Below are 20,525 nucleotides of genomic sequence, written 5' to 3' on the forward strand. Positions count from 1 at the left end.
TGATAGGGAGTATTGAAGCATCCCATATAGGTCTTTCTTCACTTATTTGCTCAATGTTTGGTTTTTAGCAAATAAATGTGATTGATTAAAGATAAATTAAAATCGGACTTTAAAGCCTATACCCTGGCTTTTCTGGTTCAGTATAGTTGGTGATTTTCTTGCCCTTTTTTTAATTTTTTTATACGAGGGTGGTTATTTGTTTTGCACAGTAGTTGGGGAAATTGTCCAAAAATTCATAAATCTATTTTACTTTTACTAATTCAGTCCCTAACCTTTTCACTTCTTACTAATTCAGTCAATCTGGCCAATTTTAGCCAAAAATTATTAACGTGAACGACCAACGCCGACATGTTACTTTTTAAATAATATATCAATAATATTTTCTTTTTAATTTTTTTTTTTTCTTCTTTTAAATTTTTTGGCTTTTTTTTTTTTTTTTTTTTTTTTTGGGCTCGTTGGCCATGGGCGAGGACCAGCCAGCCCTTGTCGACTCTAGTCGAGGATGTCATACCCCTCACCGGTGAAGACGAGGGCACATGAGCTCTCACCTAAAAGGGCTGCGATGCCATCGCCAAGTCTAGCCAGGTGTGTAACATCCTAGAATTTTAATTCTGTTTTCAATTAGATAAATTGAACCTTTTATCGACGCACCTATAGTGCTGTTCCTAGAGCTGATCACTTCGAAGATAACTAGATTATCTAGGAAAGTCATTAAAATTTTAATACAATAGACTTGGGAATTCAATTAAAAATCGACTACTCGACCGTGTTCATCTGCCAAGATCATTATGACACAGTTAAAAATCGATTAGAGATTAGAGATAGGTCGTTTGACTAAGATGTGTGGCTAAACGTGGGTGATTCCACTAAATTACAAAATTCTCGTCAATTGGCATTAGACTAATTTTTCTGTCGTTTTGGCACCTTGTGTCTGTATTTGGAAATCTTGAGATTTTTACAACCACCGAGAGTCACCAATGTGTCGAAGAGGTTCATTGTGGCTTGAAGAAAATCGACCACGGGTCATTTGATCAAAAAAGTTCTAAAAGCTACCCGGTAACCTAGGTCCCACTAAAATTGCACTAAATTAAAATTAACCGCGAATTTGAATCCGATTTTAGAAATTGAAAGTTCTGTCATGTCACAAATCATTTTAGGAATGTCAGCTCATCTTTCGAAGATTTTTCTACGAACCTAAGATTTTTGGCGAAAAGTTGAGATAGGGCCGTTTTTGTCCAGAAAATTCAGAGGACCGTTTTTTATTGTGAAATTGGGATGCTAGTTGGATCTATTGGCAAGGAAAAATGCCAATTTGATTGAGGATATGTCGGTGGATTTTATGAGAGCCGAATTGAGTTGATTCAAGATGGAATTGAAGTGGAAGTTAAGGGAAATCAAGCCAAAATTCGTAGCTCCCCTTGGTCTATGACTTTTGAACCATCTCAAGAGCTTCTAGAAGAAGCTTTGAGGCTGGAAATTGCAGAGGAAACCGGCTAGCAAGTGGGGCCAAGTCAAGGGGACCAAGGGATAGAGAGGAAGACCAAGGTGGCTCCCTCAAGAGCCAAAGTTGTCCCCTTCCTCTCTCCCTCTCACCATCAACCGTTCCTCCTCCATTCCAATTGCTTGAAACTCCAACAAACCCAGGAAACCGACTAGCAGCCCTCCCCGAGCCACCAGAGCAGCCCTGCCTCTCGTCTAACCACTGCTAGCCCCACCCGTGCTACTCGCTTGCGCGCCTGAACCCTCGTGCCTCCTGCTCGATGTCCATCTCTACTCACCGATCCAGCAGGTCGTCCGAGCCCCATCTAGCACCATCAAGGTCAGCCAGAGCTCCCTGGCCGCCGTTCAGCCGCCGTCTAGCTCCACTTGGACCTACAACCGCAATCGCTACCCGTCCTTGTCGGTTCCAACCCCAAACAGCCATCGGTTCCACCTTTCTCAGCCAAGGACAGAACCGAAGTAGTGGGTCTCGTCAACACTTTTTGGCCCACTTTGGTGCCCTTCCGAACCTCGAAAGGCGCACCCGCTTTGGAGTTTATCGATCCTCTCCGCCTCGCCGTCATTTTGGTTCGACCGGTTCGTTAATCAAGTGAGTTTACTCACTAATCCCTGCTTAGGAAGTTAATTATGTTTAATAATTGATTAGTTTAAGTTAAGTATGGATTATGTGATTAGTTAGAATATATTAGCAATTTAATTAATCGTTATTGCATGTTATGTGGTTAGAATAGTATAATTAGAGCCTAGATATGCTATAGTATTTATCTAGAGTGGTTTGGAAATTTTCCGGGCTCGTATCGGCTTTTAATTAGGCTTTTCCAGCCTAAGTGTGCATTATTGGTATTTATTAATTAATTTTTGTAATTTATTTATTTGACTACTATTTTGTGCAATTTGAGTGTTAATTGCAATTTTGGGTATTTATCCCAAAATTTTATATTTTCAGTATTTGATTGGAAAATACTGTGCGTGGGTTTATAACACCAAAATTTGATTTGTGGACTATTGAAATTAGTGGGATTTTCAAAAGGAAAAATATTATATTTTGGCTAAAATCGACCATGTACCCAAACACGATTATTTTTGTCAGGAATGATAAAAATTATGGCATTCTTAGATGGTGAGAACAATATACTATATTAGTCTATGGGCTCTGATATGTCAGCTTAGCGCGAGCAGTATACTTTATCAGCTTAGAGTGAGCATTAGGGGTATACTATATCAACCCGATGGTTGATATGTCAACTTAGCGAGAACAGTATACCGGTATACTATATTAACCCGATAGTTTGATATGTCAGCTTAGCGAGAGCAGTATACCTTAGCAACTCCTAGTGGGCATTATTAGTATACTATATCAGCCTAATGGTTTGATATGCCAGGTTAGCGAGAGCAGTATACTATTTATCAACTTAGCGGGAGCTATACTATCTATTTTTAGCTTAGAGTGAGTAGTCCTTGATATGATCGGACTTTATAGATAGTATGGAATGGATTGAGCGTGTGATGGTCTTGATGACATAGAATCGACTAAGTCGATTGATCAATGGCTCAATTGGATTGGATGATTTGATTTGTTGAGGTGATTCGATGATTATATGAATCGTATTGACTTGCCGGAAGGAATCGAGGTGAAGGTTTGACTTGTATTTATGCTTAGGCAGCCTTGGGGTGTATTTTCTTCTTAGTCGGGTCTTAGGGGGTGAACTTGCTCAGACATCGTCTCACCTCGTTGTGAGATAACATTTTCAGGTCCTTAGATTGTAGCTCCTCCCGAGCATTTTGGTCAGCCAAAGAAGGTCACTAAGCAAAAGTGTTGAGACCCAAGGGGGTGGGTATATGAGTTGGTGAAGTTTGTGGTCTGGGTTGATGCAGGTCTACCAAAAAATGTGCCCCATCAATACAGATCATGGTATCGTCAGGAGCGGAACAAACAGAGAGAGGGGCCCATACCGAAGTCCGAGGTTCCTCTATATATACTGGAGGTTACTTTTGGGAAAGGCACAACAAATCCCTCTGGTGGTTCGGTGGTAGACCCGAATCCTTTAGATCCAGGAACTCCAGTATATTTCGCTGAAGGCTCTAATGAGGATGAGGAGGTGGAGGAAGATGATCTGTAGTTTTATGAAACCTCCCTGTTTTGTAGACCTTGTTTTTATAAATTGGTATTGTATATGACATGGCTTGATATATGTATTTATAAAAGTGTTGTGATTTGAAAAATTTGTAACCCTACTTTTCTATCCCATCTTGTTATTGTGTGGGGAAATTGTTTATTTGCTTCCGCATGTGCATTTAAAATGAAAGGGTCGGCAATGCATCCTAGAAGTCGCTATTTAATTGATGATGGAGGGATGGGCACATGCTTGGAGGATCGGGTCATGACAAGGTGAGGAATCGGCAAGGGCGTCACGGCCCTCGCTCGCCCAAATCCAAAACCCCTAAAAAAAAAAAAAAAAAAGCAAAAAAAGTTTAAAAAGAAGAAAAAATCATAAAAAAATTAAAATATTATTTAAAAAGTCCCACATTAGCGTCGACCATCCATGTCATCAATTTCCATCCAAAATTAGCTGGATGGACTGAGTGACAAGGTTTATGATTGAATTAACAAAATTGAAAAATTTATGATTGGATTGGCAAAAATATAATAGATTTAAGACTTTTTGGATAATTTTCCCCATGGTGGTGTGTTGCTAGATGGCTTTTGTTTCACACTCAATCCTTTGACAAAAGTGCCGAGGATCAAGTTTGTGTTCTGAGAGAGAAAATTTCTCCTTTCGAGGTTTTCCATGGATGCTGACATTCTTTTGGTTGACTCACCGTACAATTCCAATTAAATTGTTGTTAGGTGATGATAACGGCTCATCTTATTACGCTAGAATAAGGAAGGAGAGGGAATTAGAAAGATTACAAGCCTCTCATTAACTAAATCTAGAGAGAGCCATTGCAATAAATCATTCTTCTCCATAGATGATTGTGTGTTTTCACCCATAGTTAGGCCTTAGATTTCGAGTTCATGCGAAAAGTACTCACGTCGATATCAAGCATTTTATATATATCTTTTTTTTTCTTGGGATAAAACCAGATATTTTGAATTGCTTACACTGAATTCAAGTGTGAAACATATTCATTCATTTGAGTAGGCTAAGAGCGAAAGAAGAATTGCCCATTGAGCTCGGCCAAGCCTAGCCCAAATATAAGGGAAAACAATTGGGCAAGCTTGGGGCCATGATTCTTCTCTTAGAGCTTGAAACTACCAAGACTCGTCTGATGTAGTTTTATTGTTTGGTGAATGCATAGCCTGAACGAGTCTAGACAAGCAATTTCTTCTTGGGCTTTGGCTTGCATCGACGCTGTTATTTGTACCGGGAAAGTATAATAGTTTCCAAAATCATAGGCTGGGCCGGGTAAGAATTTTGATGGTCGATATTCGACTCGGTCCGTCTAGGCTCACCCAATCAATGGTTCTACAAATACTAATAGCAAGTGTTGTCCCAACTGAACAACTTTCTTTACCTTATTACCCAAATTGTATGTCAAGTCCAAGTAAAATCGGATCCATTTTGGGATTAAGGCCCGAGAGTTGGGGTTTTCTACCTTTCAAGGCCCAACATGACAACGACGGCCCATTCAATGTCTTTGCAGCATGGTGTTAGGGCTTAATACTGTTGCAATTGTTAAATTCAGGTTGAATCCGCATTTAGCACTGAGAACACCTGAAACATTTCGAAAATATATGTATGAAATCTTCCTTTTTATTCTTTTTACTTTTATTTCTCACTAAAATATTTGAAGAAGACGCTTGTCTCGGGAACTAACTAAAAACTCCTTTTTTTTGGGAGGGGGGACGGCTTTTCATTGGTATTAAACTAGGAATTCTATTAGGGGAAATATATAAGCTCCAAGGCATCAATATCGCTTCACATGCGAAATGTCGATATTACTGGCTTTTTCTTATTTGGAGTCTACTTTAAATATTAAGACCAGTTGACTGCGATGCATCCTCTTATGCTATATCAATTTTTTTTGGCAAAGAGAAAAGAAGGACAATGTCATATTATGACCACCGGCCGCGGTGGCTCTGCTAGATAAGGCCCTGCTGATCCTCAGCCCAGAGGTGAAGGGTTCAAAATCCAAGAGAGGCGCTAGGTGTATTAAGTGTGACTCATGGGTGGTGGGTCCTCCTGCTTAAGTGTCACCTGGGGGTTTACGGCGCGGCTGTCGGCTGCAAGCCGGTTCCTCCAGCACCAAAATTTTTTTGTCATATTATGGATAATGGAAAGTCGACTTGTCATTATTTTTTGACATCCGCAAATTTTGAAGTTTCGGAAAAACCTTTTATTTTATTTTCTTTTTTTGACAAGGGGAAATTTTTCGAAAGTTATTTTAACCTTAATAAATGATATCCCCGACTCATGAATATGCTCATATAATTGTTTTACATCTATAAATTAGTATATTACACAGTATTATTTGAAAAATCAATAAATCTAAATCATCGGCGACAAATATTAGGTATTCTCAAAACAATCATTATTCAACTCAATCATGTAAACTATTAACACATACTGTAAAGGAAAAACAAGAAGATTCGTAACCCACTGTATAAAGGCAACTAACGTGGGATTAGCTGACTAGAGGAAGATAGGTGTTTTGCCGACATCTAAAATTCTCACAAATCGTTGAGAAAAAAATTGCTTTTTAATTGCATAAAAAGCGAAACAGATAAAAGACAAAAAGAACAATGTTTTCTTTACGTTAATCGGAGTTCACTTCACTAAGGGCCTAGACATTTTCTTTAATGCCCCAACTTTTGTCGATTGCAATCGTCAATATAATTATCTCAATAGAATCAGCCACTGTATCGGACTCTTCAAGTTCAACCAAAAGATTAGTGTACGGCATGTGAGATGAAAAAGGGAACAAAAACAGATGATGGGATGAGAAAATCAAGTAGCCCACAGTAAAAATTACTTTGTCATGCGAAATAAACAATTACAAGAGCAATCAAATATACAAATCATACACATGCTCACCCAACTTCAATAAAAAATCAACAAGACATACCAGGGTACTTACAATTGCAAGCCTAAAAAATGTGATTGTTTTGATGATTTTGTTCTTCCTGAATGACCACCATGATAATGCTAATGCAGAACTATAGGAGACCGCTGATCACCAGTGATTGTGGCCTATTGGCACAAGCTGATATTTCACGAACGCAACGTCACAACGATAAACCCCGAGCGATGATGGTGCATGAATCTTGTCTTATCTTTGACGGGAGCTCTGGCAGCTTGGTATAGTGATGAAACTCGCCTACCATATATAAATGGTTGTGAGTAGTATTGAATCACGGCCTTCTCACAATCTTGCAAACGTAAGGCTTTCATGATGATGTAACAGAACAACAAAGCATAGTCTCCCCGATTGCTCCTCTCCGCCTTGCCTTGACAACAAGGAAAAATAAAACGTGCTCTGAGATGGTGTGGGAATTTGAATAGAAGAAAGATGAACTTTAAACTTTGACAAGAAAGTCAGATTTATATGGATTATAATCTGCAGAATTCATTCAAATTTAATTGTCATATTCACCAACTCGAAAACGCCTGCTTTAAATCCTATTTTTTGCATCTTTACGATAGTTGCTGTTGTTGGAAGTAAAAGAAAGCTTCTTCATTTGACTTTGAATATAGACCTCGATAATTGACATCGTGATACGGCTTAATCTTTTTGAGCATGTCACCAAAAAAATAGTTTAGAGCATATCACCATGCCTACCAAAATAAATAGCCTTCTATTTTTCTTTTGTCAAGTTGCAAAAGATGAACATAAGTACATCATTTGCCTACCTCAACAGTGTTTGCATTTGATCCTCCCAATAGATTTTCCAAATAAAGAATACAGTGAGATATTCTGCAAAACAAGCATAAAAAAAAACAAGCATAGTTGAGAGGATTCAGGTCATTAAGTTAGGGCATAAAAAAAAATGGAAGAGAAAATACAGCAAATGCTAAAATTGCAGAAAAAATATTGGTATAAGAGCAACAATTCTTCATGATTCTCATGCAAAGCATAGTGCATTTCCAAGTGGAAAGATAAGCAATTTTTGGTCATCAAATAGTTCAAGCTATATCATCAATACAGACAGGCACATACAAGCATCATAATTCCAGCACTGTGAACAAGTCCATGTAAGTATTATTTGTTTTTAGGAATAGTCACTTGTATGAAGCAATGGTTGGTTGGCTTGATATACCACATTAGAATTATAACCATTTCATTGTGTGGTTCCTTGTCGAACAAAATAGGGCAACCCAAATGTCAACATTGGACCTTCAGTAGCTAGTTTGTGGAAATTTAGGTGAAGCTTCTCCATGGAAAAACATGAACCTTTTAGCATCAAATTGAGGATTCGGAATAGAAATGGATCCTGGAGCAACAACAGTAGCTAAAAGACAAGTGTGCAAGAAAGAAAGAAGTCTGAATCATTACCTGGAGCAAAAATTAGAAATTGGATAGATATCTTCTTACTAGATCTGAACTCGATCGACTACTATGAGTGGGATTTCTTAGACGAGGTGCCAATAGTCACCACTGAGTTTTGAGCATCAATCTTTCAAAATTTCAGAGTTAATTGTGCCGAATACTTGGAGGAGGAAATGAAGCCATACTCTGGCAAGTTCAAGTAACCTATAAAATATAGCTGTTCGAGAGTGGAGAGATGGCTGCGAAGCCCACTAGATAATCTGTGACGACCCAGACCTGGGGTAGTACGGAGGGACAGACTAAGATCGCCCCGACAGTACGCGAGCGAGGCTAAAGACATTTCTTCTGTCCCACATCGCTTAGGGGGAGTCCTAGGAGCCTTTATAAGGCTTGGGTGCCTTAATATGTATGATGCGTTTTAAAACTGTGAGGGAAAAGACCGTGGCTGGGATGGCGGTTCGTCCGTGCTAGGGCGAGTGACCCAAAGCGGACAATATCACACAGTGGTGCCTAGGTGAGTGACCCAAAGCGGACAATATCACACAATGGTGCCTGCGTCCTTACATAATCTTTACACGTTCCTCATAGTTCCCATTCAAAGAGACGTAGAGATGAAGGAAATAGAATGCTCCACACTTCTTACATCCTCCCTATTGATAATCTTTCCACATTCCTCATATTTATTATTCAAAAATCTGAAATAGGACTATCAATTAGTCCTAAATAAAAATTATCTTTCATGCATAATGACCAACTATAAGAGTGATCAAAACAAAAAAAAATACACATACCCAATTGACCCTTTTGATGATTTTTTTTTTTTGCTGACAATTTTTTGCGATTATATTAACTCACAAGTATGGTAGACCACTAGTCACAGTGGTGGTGACTTATTGGTACGGGTTGATATTCTAAAAATGTGAGGTCATGAGATTGGATGACTGGTACGGGGTGATAACTCCTAAGAATGATTGCCTACACCCGTTAGTATATCTAGAAAGCTCAAAATGCAGTAACTTTTACCTTTAAATCACCAGATACTAAAAACGGTCACTTGGACAGGTCAGAAAAGCTCTTTTAGAGTGTGTTGCTGGGAGAAATGCAAGCTTAGTCATGATCGGATGGATGAAAGGCACAGTGCATGGAGTAAACCTGAGCTAGGTTTTGTGAAGATTAACTAAGACGAGTCTTACATAACATGCCATCGTTGGGATTGAGGCCAGAAATGAAACAGGGGAGATGGTTGCTTGCAGAGGAGGCTGAATCACTTGCTGTTTGAAAGTGCATTGCAGTGGCTAAAGAGAAAAAGCAGGCCCAAGGCAGTAGTCGAGATGGATGCAGCTATGGCATACGAGAATATCATCAACTTCCGCAAGCAGTGTAATTGGAGACTAAAAGGAAGCTCTTGCTGGGATTCAAGCAATTGAATATCATTTTCTCATCTTCGAATTTTGATTGTACTTCACAAAAAGCAAATGTTTTTGCCCATTAGGTAGCTTTCTGCATACTGGGAAGAGGATGTGCTATCAAAATTGGGATCTAGATCCCCCATTCTTCTTACTGAATTTGCCTATTTCAATTTCGGTGAGAGACCCCCTCCCCAACGAGAACACACACCCAAAATGGCAGTCTCGACCTTTAATCGGTGGTTTCGGAAAATTCTACGCGGCGCTTCTCCATCGGAAAAGATTAATTTTGTATTAAGCATCGAATTGAAGAAGAGAAACGAAATTGATGCATTCGAGACCAAGAAACTTACCGAACCCTAGAAAACCGACTGTACATCGAAGGATTGATTTCACTTCATTGGATCCGAACCCAATCAAAGCGAGTGTCAGGGATTTCTTGAATTTTCCCAGAAATTCGTGCGAAACATCTACATGGGGAAAATCAGTTTGTATTACGCATCGGATTGAGGAAGCAGAATGAAAATTGGGAGGTAAGCCTCCATGGGCAAGCACCTGATATTTTGGCAACTAGTAAGATGTACGGACCGGAGGGACGTAAGATGATTGCACTTTGGTAGGGACTCTATCTTCAAACAATTAAAAAGAAGAAGAAACCTTTGGGTGATGGGAAGCGGAGGGAAATCCTCCATCTCCAATGCTGAACAGTCACATATATGCAAGTAAGTGAGATTGTCACGGTCAGCAATAAACTTTATTTTCTTTATCTTTGGACAATGACATAGGGTGAGAGGAAGAGGAGCGAAGTCCTCTATCTCTAGTGCTCGAGAGCTGGTTATATACAATTTAGTGAGATGGGAGAGTATGTCAAGGCACCGGGGTAAGCTTCTCAGATTCTCACACTTGACTATCATGATTTTTTCGAGTGATTCTATGATGATCTCTTCCAATGACTCTACTCCCTTACAATCATTAATACCAAAACTCTTCAAAGCTGCAAGTCTACCTAGAGATTCAAGTTGAGACATGAGATTATTGCTGCTAGGGTCATATGGAGAAATGGTTGGTCTTATGAGTTTTCAACACTGATGAATAGAGGAATGATTGAGTGTGTATATCTTGCTTGGAAGCTTTTCTAGACTTGTACAATTGCTCAATTCCATCCTTTCAAGGTTGTATGGCAGCTCTATTTCTCCTTATCTTGCCACAAATGATGTGAATTGAGGACAGCTTGCTATGTTTAATTCCTGGAGACAAGTAAGATTTAACATTTCATTTCCATCTTGCCACAAGCATTTTAGCTTGTCACACCGTGTTATATGAAGCTCCTTTAGCCTTATCAAGCAACTCATAAACCCATGATCAAAACAAACAAGCTTTGCAAGATTCTTAATTCGAAGAATGGTCAAAGAAGTTACGTTGACCAAACACTTCAATATCTACTTGTCACAACCCTCAAGGTATAACTCACAGAGAGATGGAAGACAAACATTATTGGTTCAGTTATTCAAATGCGGACATGAATGGATTTCAAGCTTTATGAGATGATCAAGTTGACAAGGTAATGTCCCAACCAACAAAGGACAACCCTAGACAACAAGATGCTAAAGACAGGAGAATGAAACTTCTTCTTCTGGACCTCAACATAAGGAGACCAATGCTTGCATACCAATATCTCTTTGAACTTTAAAGTGGTTAATGATGAAAAAGGCCTTCTACCTCCGTAAAATTCAAAGCCTTCTACCTCCGTAAAATTCAAAGCCTATCATTCTTATTGCATGTAGACCTTTAAGAGATAATTCCTTAAGTGAAGGTAGTTGTCCAAGTATGGGTAGTGATATAACATTAGGACAGTCCCACAAGCACAAAGACACTATTTTAGAATAGGATGTACAATCTAACCATGATGGGAATCTTGCACCACCATAGTTCAAAATAGTGAGATTTTCAAGATTAGTGTGAGGTTGCAGAAAGTCAAGCACTTGTGCTTCATGCTCATGATTATGGAGATTTCCCGCATGTTTATCCCAGTGCAAGGATAAGTTAGCACAGTCTAGCTTTCGAAGCAAATTAGCATTGACTGCATCTATAACTTTTTCCACCTTTTGCAATTATGATATGAATAATTCTCCTTCAAGATGTGGCAAGTTCTTTGACTCTTTCAACTGCGGCCCTTTCTCTCATCCTACCACAAATTTGGACAAAATAATAAGATTCTTTAAATTACTAATACCGAACGGCATCCTTTTTAGACTCACTGTTTTTCTAATATCAAGAAACTATAAGTTGACTAACTTTGTGATACCTTGAGGCAACTTTGAAAGACTTTTACAACCTCTTAAGATTAGGGCTTGTAATTTGCATAGGCGAACAATCGACTTAGGTAGCCTCTCGAGATCAGTGTACGACAAATTGAGATATTGAAGATGTTTTAAATGACCAACACAATCGGTACCTCTACGATGTCACAATGACATAACAAGAACACTCTCAAATAGTTCAAGTTTGTTAGCAAGTCATGTAGCACCTTGTTAGAAATAGAGAAAGAGCACCTACTAGATCTATCACTCGCCAAAATTAAACTTCTTCGGGCCTTCATTCCATGATATGGTCTTAGGCATTTTGATTTGACACACCACGCTGGGATGAATGATGCATAACGAGTTTTTTCAAGAGATGATACATCATGTTTATTACTTGCCACCAAAGACCCCCTTTAGCTAAAGCAAGTCTCTCTTGCAATTGACTTTGCTAGATCGTGCATTGAAAACTTAGATGTGTCGATACTTGATTGTTGAAGAAATGACCTAGATACTAACTCATCAAAGTGCTTCCGTCCCAATTTCAAGATATTCTCATTTGCTTATTGTCCATCTAATATCCCTCTACTATCCATAAGAGTACCAACTCGTCCCTTTCAATTTTGTAATCCTTAGGAAATACCGCACAATAAGCAAACTACCTCTTCAAATAGGAAGGAAGATGGACATAGCTCAATTTTAAAATTGGGAGAACCTCATCATTCTTTGCCATCGGAAGATCCCATATTTTGTTATTTAAGGTATCTTGCCATTCCTCGGGAGTTCTTTTAGTACGTAGGACACCGCCAAACATCTTCGTTGCCGAAGGTAAACCTTAACATCTTTCAGCTATTTTCTTGCCTATTATTTCAAAGGCCAGGTGGCTCTCAAAATTTGTTGCTCCAAGAGCATGAAAGGCCAATAAGCTTATACAATTATCAAAGGACAACTCCCTCAAATGATACGACGCTCTTGTTATGGAAACAACTTCAAGGTTGTGAGTCATAATGATGATAACATTATCATTGGATGTAACTATACGGCCACACATAATATAAAACTTTACTAAGATTCCTTAGCCAATTACAACGAAATTGCCTAAATAATATATATATATATATATATATATATATATATATATATTTGTAGATAATGTGTTCCCACTCTTTGAGAGACGGATGATATCATCTGAAACATCTATCCTGACCCGCAAGATACAAAATTGATACCACAAGGAACGTATCGGATGCCAATGTCGATAGTTAATGGCTATTTTATAGTGTTCGTGTCATATCAACTCTGTTCGTTCACGGTTTCAATTGAGGTCTCACATTGACCCACGTTAGAAATGTGGAGGTAATTGATTTAACAAAAAAAAGAAACTTTAGATGCTTGATTGCCAGCATATAGGTAAGAAATTTCATGCACCTCATTATCTGGTTTTATTTAAGTCAATTATATTATTTTTGGAAGCCATAAATATAGAATGAAATTGATGCGGTTTCTTTATGAAGTTATTGCTTTCGCATGTAAAATCTAATAAGCGTCTCCTCTTGAATGTCCTTTTCTTTTCCTTATTTAGCCAGATCCCAAATGCTTGACATAAGGCACAATCAAATTGTATATATTTTTTTCTGACAAAAAAATTGTTTATTTTTTATAAGCCGAGAAATATTCTCTGATTTCCTTTGTCATGTGTAACTACTAGGTGATTATAAATGATAAATCTAAAGTTATATACACAAGTCAACGGTAGACCTATCAAAATGGGTTTTAAACTCATATATAACCTATTTAAAATATAAATGGATCATATATGGATTACTTAATTTTAAAGAGATTGCCTTAAATGGATTATAAATTTAAAGGCTAAAATAAATAGGTCTTAAATAGGTTGAGTTTAGACCCATTTTCAACCCATTAGGCTAATCCACACTCTCTCTTCCTCTTATAAAAATATTTTTAAAAATCAAAATTACTTTTTATTTTTCTTTTCTTTTCTTTTTTTCTTTGCTTTTTTAAAAAAAAATTTTTCTTCCTTCTTCCATTTCCTTCGCCGATGGTCAACCAAACGAGCTCGAGCTCGTTGATTGGGTGAGGCCAAGACCTCCCTGATGATTGGCGAGGCTCAACCCTCATTGATTCTACGAGAATCGAGCTTGTTGGGCTTTGGCGAGCTCTAGCAAGCTCGAGCTCGTTGAGGATTGGCGAGGCTTAAGCCTCATCAATAAGACGAGACTCGAGCTTATTGTGCTCAGGTGAGCTCCAATGAGCTCAAGCTCGCCGATTTGGCAAGGCCGAGACCTCACTGAGGACTGGTGAGGCTCAAGCCTCTTTGATCTAGTGAGACTTGAGCTCGTCGGTCTCTGGCAAGCTCAACCTCGTCGGACTAGCGAGATGGAGCCTCGCCTAAGGCTGGTGAGGTTTGGCTTGTCGGCCATCATCGTGGCCGACAACTAGCAAAGGAAAAGGAAAAAGAAAAAAAAAAAAAGGAAAAGAAAAATAATTGAAAAATCTTATTTTAAAGAAATAAAAATTCAATTTTAAAAAATAAAAGTTAAATTAATTAGAAATTAAATTTTAAAAAATAAATAATATTAAAAGGAATGCAATCAGATTTTTCAAATTTTTAATTTATTTTCAAATTTCAGGTAAATATAAAAAAATTATTTTTCAATAAAATGACTTTATAAAAATATTTTTCAAGATAAAAAGAGAGCCTCAATTTAAAAAAAATAATCTAAAAATATTCCATTAATTTGTATTTAATAAAAGAGTTTGAACAATATCATTTAAAAAAATCCTAAGAAATAAGCTTTCATATATTTGGAAGTATTTATCAATATAATCTTTAAAAGAAGTCACAAGAATAAGTTTTCCTAAATTTGGTTAAATATGGGAGTGTTTTACTAACATAGGTTAGGTCGGGTATGGATCGGGTATGAGTTGAGTTGGGTATAGGTAAAAAAATTTATATTGCATGAAAATTGATTAAAACGGGTTAAATAGGTCAATATGTGTTGGACTATTTTCGACTCGACCTAAACCTGACCTGACCCACCTATTTAACAACTCTAGTCAACAGTATTGAAGTACATTATGCCTTCTTGGGACAAGGCTATAACACTCCGGCGTCCATTTAATTTTGGTGCTTTTCACTGGCTTTATGGTAAGTCTTGAATTTTAAAAAAAAAAATCAATAGTCAATTAAAATCGACATTGCTTGCAGTTGAGGCCTCTATGGACCAAATTAGATTAGTGCATTTGACGATTTTCATTTTGCTGTAGGTAATTATACTTGGTTCAAGTATGCCGAGTTCTAAGGTTTGAGTAATATTTGGAAACAATCAACCACATGAACAGTTCATTTTGTTCTAATTCCTATTTTTCAATTACATGTAATACGAAAATATGTGCGCAATATTCACATGTCTACGTCTGCGCGTTGCCCGTGCATGAACATTGGTAACCTAATATAATTTCATATGTCATAATTGATTGACCTCATTAATTGGGTTCAAATCTAAACAAATTTTAAATTTAACCATCTGTTTTTTATATATTATTTTAACTAATAACTATCAGGAAAAGGACACACACTAGCAGAGTATCCATGCCGCGCATCGGCTCATAATCAGGGTGTATGTATTCTTTTAATCGAATCTTAATTTAGGAACTCATGAGCAAAAGTTGAAATTGTCCGAAAGTTATTTAATTTTTCCTATCCTTTTGCTTAGTTCTATCTTATTTAAAGCAGAAGTGAGTTAATGGAGAGAGAAAACTATTTAGTCCAAGAAGACCAAGACATTCACCTACCTAAAACATTAAACAAAGACCAACACCAAGGCTTTTTTTTATTATTTAATTGCAGCCATACATTCTCAGTAACCTTATGATCGAGAACCGCTTGATAGGAGAATCGTGGTCCTTTGCACGATTTTCCTATTCATAGGTGTTATGCCTAGAGTATAATTTCTAGTAGATTGTACATTGTTAGTTGGTGATGCCTGACTTTTTTTCTTGTCTAGCGATAAATGAAATTGACCATAATTAATAGGACTAACAAACAAGCATCTTTGTACAACTTGCACCGACTGAAATAAATGTTGATGATCCACCTAGTAATGGCATCTTACTTTCTATTGCACATCTACAAGTCATCAAAGACAACTAACTTAGACTGTTTGAGAAGGAGAACAGAAACATGTGCTTTACACTAACAAGAAAAAGAATTAGGTACACCACGAATCCATGAAGCAAGTTGCCTAATTTTACTTTGGAAATAGTAAACAATTCAAAAATCAGCAACTAATTCATTAAGCAAGTTGCTTTGGGCTAACTTTTTATGTTCAAAGGACCACGATTCTCCTATCAAACGATTCACAATCATGAACAACTATTTCAACACCCTTCAGCAGATCATTGCCACCCATCTTGCTACAAATTTTTAGCACTATAGCTGCCATGTAAAAGCCTATACTTAAAAAAGAAAAAAACCAACAAAACATTTGTTACTTATAAATTTTTTATGAAGATATGCATACCTTCTAAGTTGGTCATGTGAAGAAATATCACCTCTTATCCTCTGCTTTGGATGGCCACAAGAAAAGTTCCTTTCTTTCAAATGACAGCCAAAAAGTCTTGATCTGGAGAAAAAAGGAGAACAGTTTATTTATATAACTCAAGGATACAATGTGCATCAAAACATAAGCTCTTTGGTCTAACTAAAATTGCTTGTCGTGATAGAATACTCATAAAATACTTTTCACTATTAAAAAAAAAAAGAAGACATAAATTGTCGTCAATAGTAAAAACATTTTTTATCAACTAATTATTTTAATAAAAAAGCAATCATCTATAAGAAAGTATTTTCTAAATCATTTATTTATTTGTGGAACAAATGGAACCTTAACGTATATATAAGCCTAAGAATCTTCTTTTCCCCTCGGTTGAAATATTTTAGTGGATTATCAAACATTTGATCTAATATAAAATCTTTCTATGTACTTGATTTTCTGTCGGTTGGACATTCTGTTAATAAATAATATTATTATCACATGTAATCGTTTGGGCACACATAATTTAAAACTTTACCATGATTTCTTTTATTCAATTGAAGACACTGGCACATTTATATGTCCTTTATTTATCTGTCTGGTCTACCAATTACAACTAATATTCAGAGAATTTCCCCAATTTTTTTGTCTGGAAAGTGAAGCAAAAGAGAAAAAGAGGTAATGGGAAAGAAACTTCAATAAATTCCAGGAAGATCAAACTTTGCGGGACGCAAATTAAAGTTTGTTGATTCACTTTTCACATCCTGCCCCTTCCATCCGCAGGTGAACTTCTTTTTTTCCGTTAATCATAAAACCTTTACACGTTAGGTCTGGATTAATCTCAATTGTTGTTTCTTTCTTAAAATTTTGCTAAATTTTACGCATCCGTAACTTAAATGGCCATTGATATGAATCGCTTACTTATGCAGATTGGTGATGAGGAGAGAAATGCATATGTCAGCTTAGACAATCTTAGCATCCAATGTCTCTATTGATGTGGCCACATCTCAAGATATCACATTAGACTCCAATATGGACATCTAACAGCATTAGTGTCCTGTAAACATTTTTTTTCCGCAATTCTAATGAAGGTCTCATGTTGGCCCACATTTGAAAAATTGAGGTAGTTTGATTGAATGATAAAAAGTTCAGGTACTTTATTATGAAAGGGATAATAGTTTAAATAATCACAATGTCATCATACAATCATTGGTCTAGGTTCAAATCTCGCACATACTTTTGTTTATGCTATTTTTGTTCTACAAACTTATCCTCTCAATTCTTTGCTTGGTCTCCCTTTAATAATTTTCATTTGTAAGATTATTCATTCTCTCCTGTGAAAGATAATAGGAGATATTTTTGTTAATTTCACATGCCAAAAGATTTTAGGGACTAAAGAGGTTAGAAAGTTTCTCAATGTCGATTTTGTTTAGAGTTTCTTTCTTGGAATCATTCGATCATAAAAATTCAAGGCTTACCCTCGAAATATTTTAGTGGGTTATCAAGCATTTTATTGAAGGTAGACTTTTTATTTGTCCTTGCTTTTATTTCTGTTGGAAATTATATTCATAATATTTTAATCAGAATTAACCATATGGGCACACATAATATAAAACTTTACTAGGATTTCTTAACCAATTACCACGAAATTGCCTAAATAACATTTTTTGTGGATAATTTGTTCCAACTCTTTGAAGATGGGTCAATATCGTCTTGAAGGTCATTTCTGACCCGCAAGAGACAAAATTAGTACTGCAAGAAACATATTGGATACCAATCCAGATAATTAACGACTAATTAATACGTTGGTGTCATTGATATTTTTCGTTTGCGATTTCAACGGAGGTCTCATGTTGACCCCCATTAATAAATGAGAGGTAATAGGTCGAATTGAAAGAAACTTTAGATACTTGATTGCCAGCAGAAAGGCAAGAAATTTCATCGACCTCATTATCTGGTTTTGTTTTTAGTCAATTTGAATATTTTTGGAAGCCATGGATATAGAATGAAATTGATGGGGTTCCTCTTATGGAGTTTTTGCTCCAACCCCTCGCATATAAAATCGAATAATTACCTCCTCTTGAATGTCTTTTTCTTTTCCTTATTCAGCCAGATCCCAAATGCTTGAGATAAGACACAATCAAATTGTATGTTTTTTATAAGCCAAAAAATATTCTCTGATTTTCCTTGTCATGTATTACTACTACTAGGTGATTATAAATTATTGTTGTAAAGTTATATACACATGTCAAAAGTATTGAAGTGCTGATGACGCATTCTTATGACCAAATTAGATTAGCGCATTTGACGATTTTCTTTTTGTTGTGAGGAAATATATTTGGTTCAAGTATGCCAAGTTGAGTTCTAAGGTTTAAGTATTATTTGGAAACAATCAACCACAAAAATAGTTCATTTTATTCCAATTCCTAATTTTTAATTACATGTAATCTGAAAATATGTGCGCAATGTCTTCGTCCGTGCATAGTAATCTAATATAATTTCATATCTCATAATTAATTGACCTCATTAATTGGGTTCATATCTAAATAGATTTTAGATTAAATCTTCTGTTTTTTTTAAATTAATAACTTTTAGGAAAGGGAAAGTAATAATTGATAGGGCTCGTCAAAGAGGACTGACCAAATTTATATATATATATGTTGTGGACTATTTCAACTGTTGCTCATGAGTTCCTAAATTAAAAGATTCAATTTAACAAGTACGTACGCACTTGTAAAGTACCCATGCTACACACACAACTTATAATCAATGTGTACGTACTTGTTAAATTGAATCTTTTAATTTAGGAACTCATGAGCAACAGTTGAAATTGTCGACAACTTATTGAACTTTTTCTATCATTTTGCTTAGTTCTGTCTTATTTAAAGCAGGAAGAGAGAAAACTATTTAGCTCAGGAAGATCAAGACATCCACCTACCAAAAACATCAAAAAAAGACCAAGACCAAGATTTTTTTTTTTTTTTTTTGGCATCTGTACATTCTTAATAATCTTATAATTCAATGTCTTTATTTGATGCATTATTGGTGAATATGCTATCAATGTAGGCTTTTACGTGGCAATTACCGTGCTAAAGATTCATAGCAAGATGGGTAGCAATGATCTACTAAAGGGTGCTGAAGTAGTAGTTGATGATCGAAAACCGCATGATAGTAGAATCATGGTCCTTTCCATGAGTTTACCATTCACAAGTGTGATGCCTAGAGTATATCTAGTAGATTGTACACTGTTAGTTGGTGATGCCAAACCCTTTTTCTTGTCTAGTGATGAATGAAGGTGACCACAATTAATAGGACTGACAAATAAGCATCTTTCTGCAACTTGCATCGATTGAAATAAATGTAGCCGATCCACCTAACAATGGCATCTTACTTTCTATTATATATTTGTAACTCAGACCACAATTAATAGGACTGACATATAAGCATCTTTGTGCAACTTGCACCGATTGAAATAAATGTAGACAATCCACCTAACAATGGCATCTTACTTTCTATTATATCTCTGTAAGTCATCAAAGACAACTAACTTTGATTGTTCAATAATGAGAATAGAAACACATGATTTGGGTTAAACAAGGAAAATAGTCGGGTACACCAATGAATCCATGAAGCAATTTGCTTAATTTTACTCTGGAAATAGTAAACAATTCATATATCACCAACTAATCATCAAGCAAATGCTTTGGTTAACTTTTTCTTTTCAAAGGACCACAATTCTCCTATCAAGCGCTTCACGATCATCAACAATTGCTTCAGCACCCTTCAGTAGATCATTGCTGCCCATTTTGTTGCAAATTTTTAGCGCTATGGATACCACGTGAAAGACTATACTCAAAAAAAAAAAAAAAAAAAAAAAAAAACCAACAAAACATTCGTAAAATAATTTTTTTATGAAGATATGCCTGCCCTCTAAGGGTGAATCAATAACCGTAGAGTCAATCAAGGGTTATGTTGAAGCAAAGTGATAATGAGTTAATGGAGATAGACAACTTTAAAGTCCCGGAAGACCAAGACTTTCACCTACCAAAGAGTTTAAACAGAGACCAAGACTTTCAAGGATGCTTTCTTTCCACAAGTACTTTGTTCATGCAGATAAACCATAAACTCAAGAAGGCCAAGACTTTACTGGACATCATGTATTTGTTTGTCTATAAAGTGAAGCAGAAGCGAAAGAGAGCAAATGAAAAAGATAGAGTTTGCAGGATGCAAATTGGCATTGTTACATCACTTCTCACATCCTTCCTCTTTCATCC

This window comes from Eucalyptus grandis, chromosome 2, assembly GCF_016545825.1.
Source record: "Eucalyptus grandis isolate ANBG69807.140 chromosome 2, ASM1654582v1, whole genome shotgun sequence".
NCBI lineage: Eukaryota > Viridiplantae > Streptophyta > Magnoliopsida > Myrtales > Myrtaceae > Eucalyptus > Eucalyptus grandis.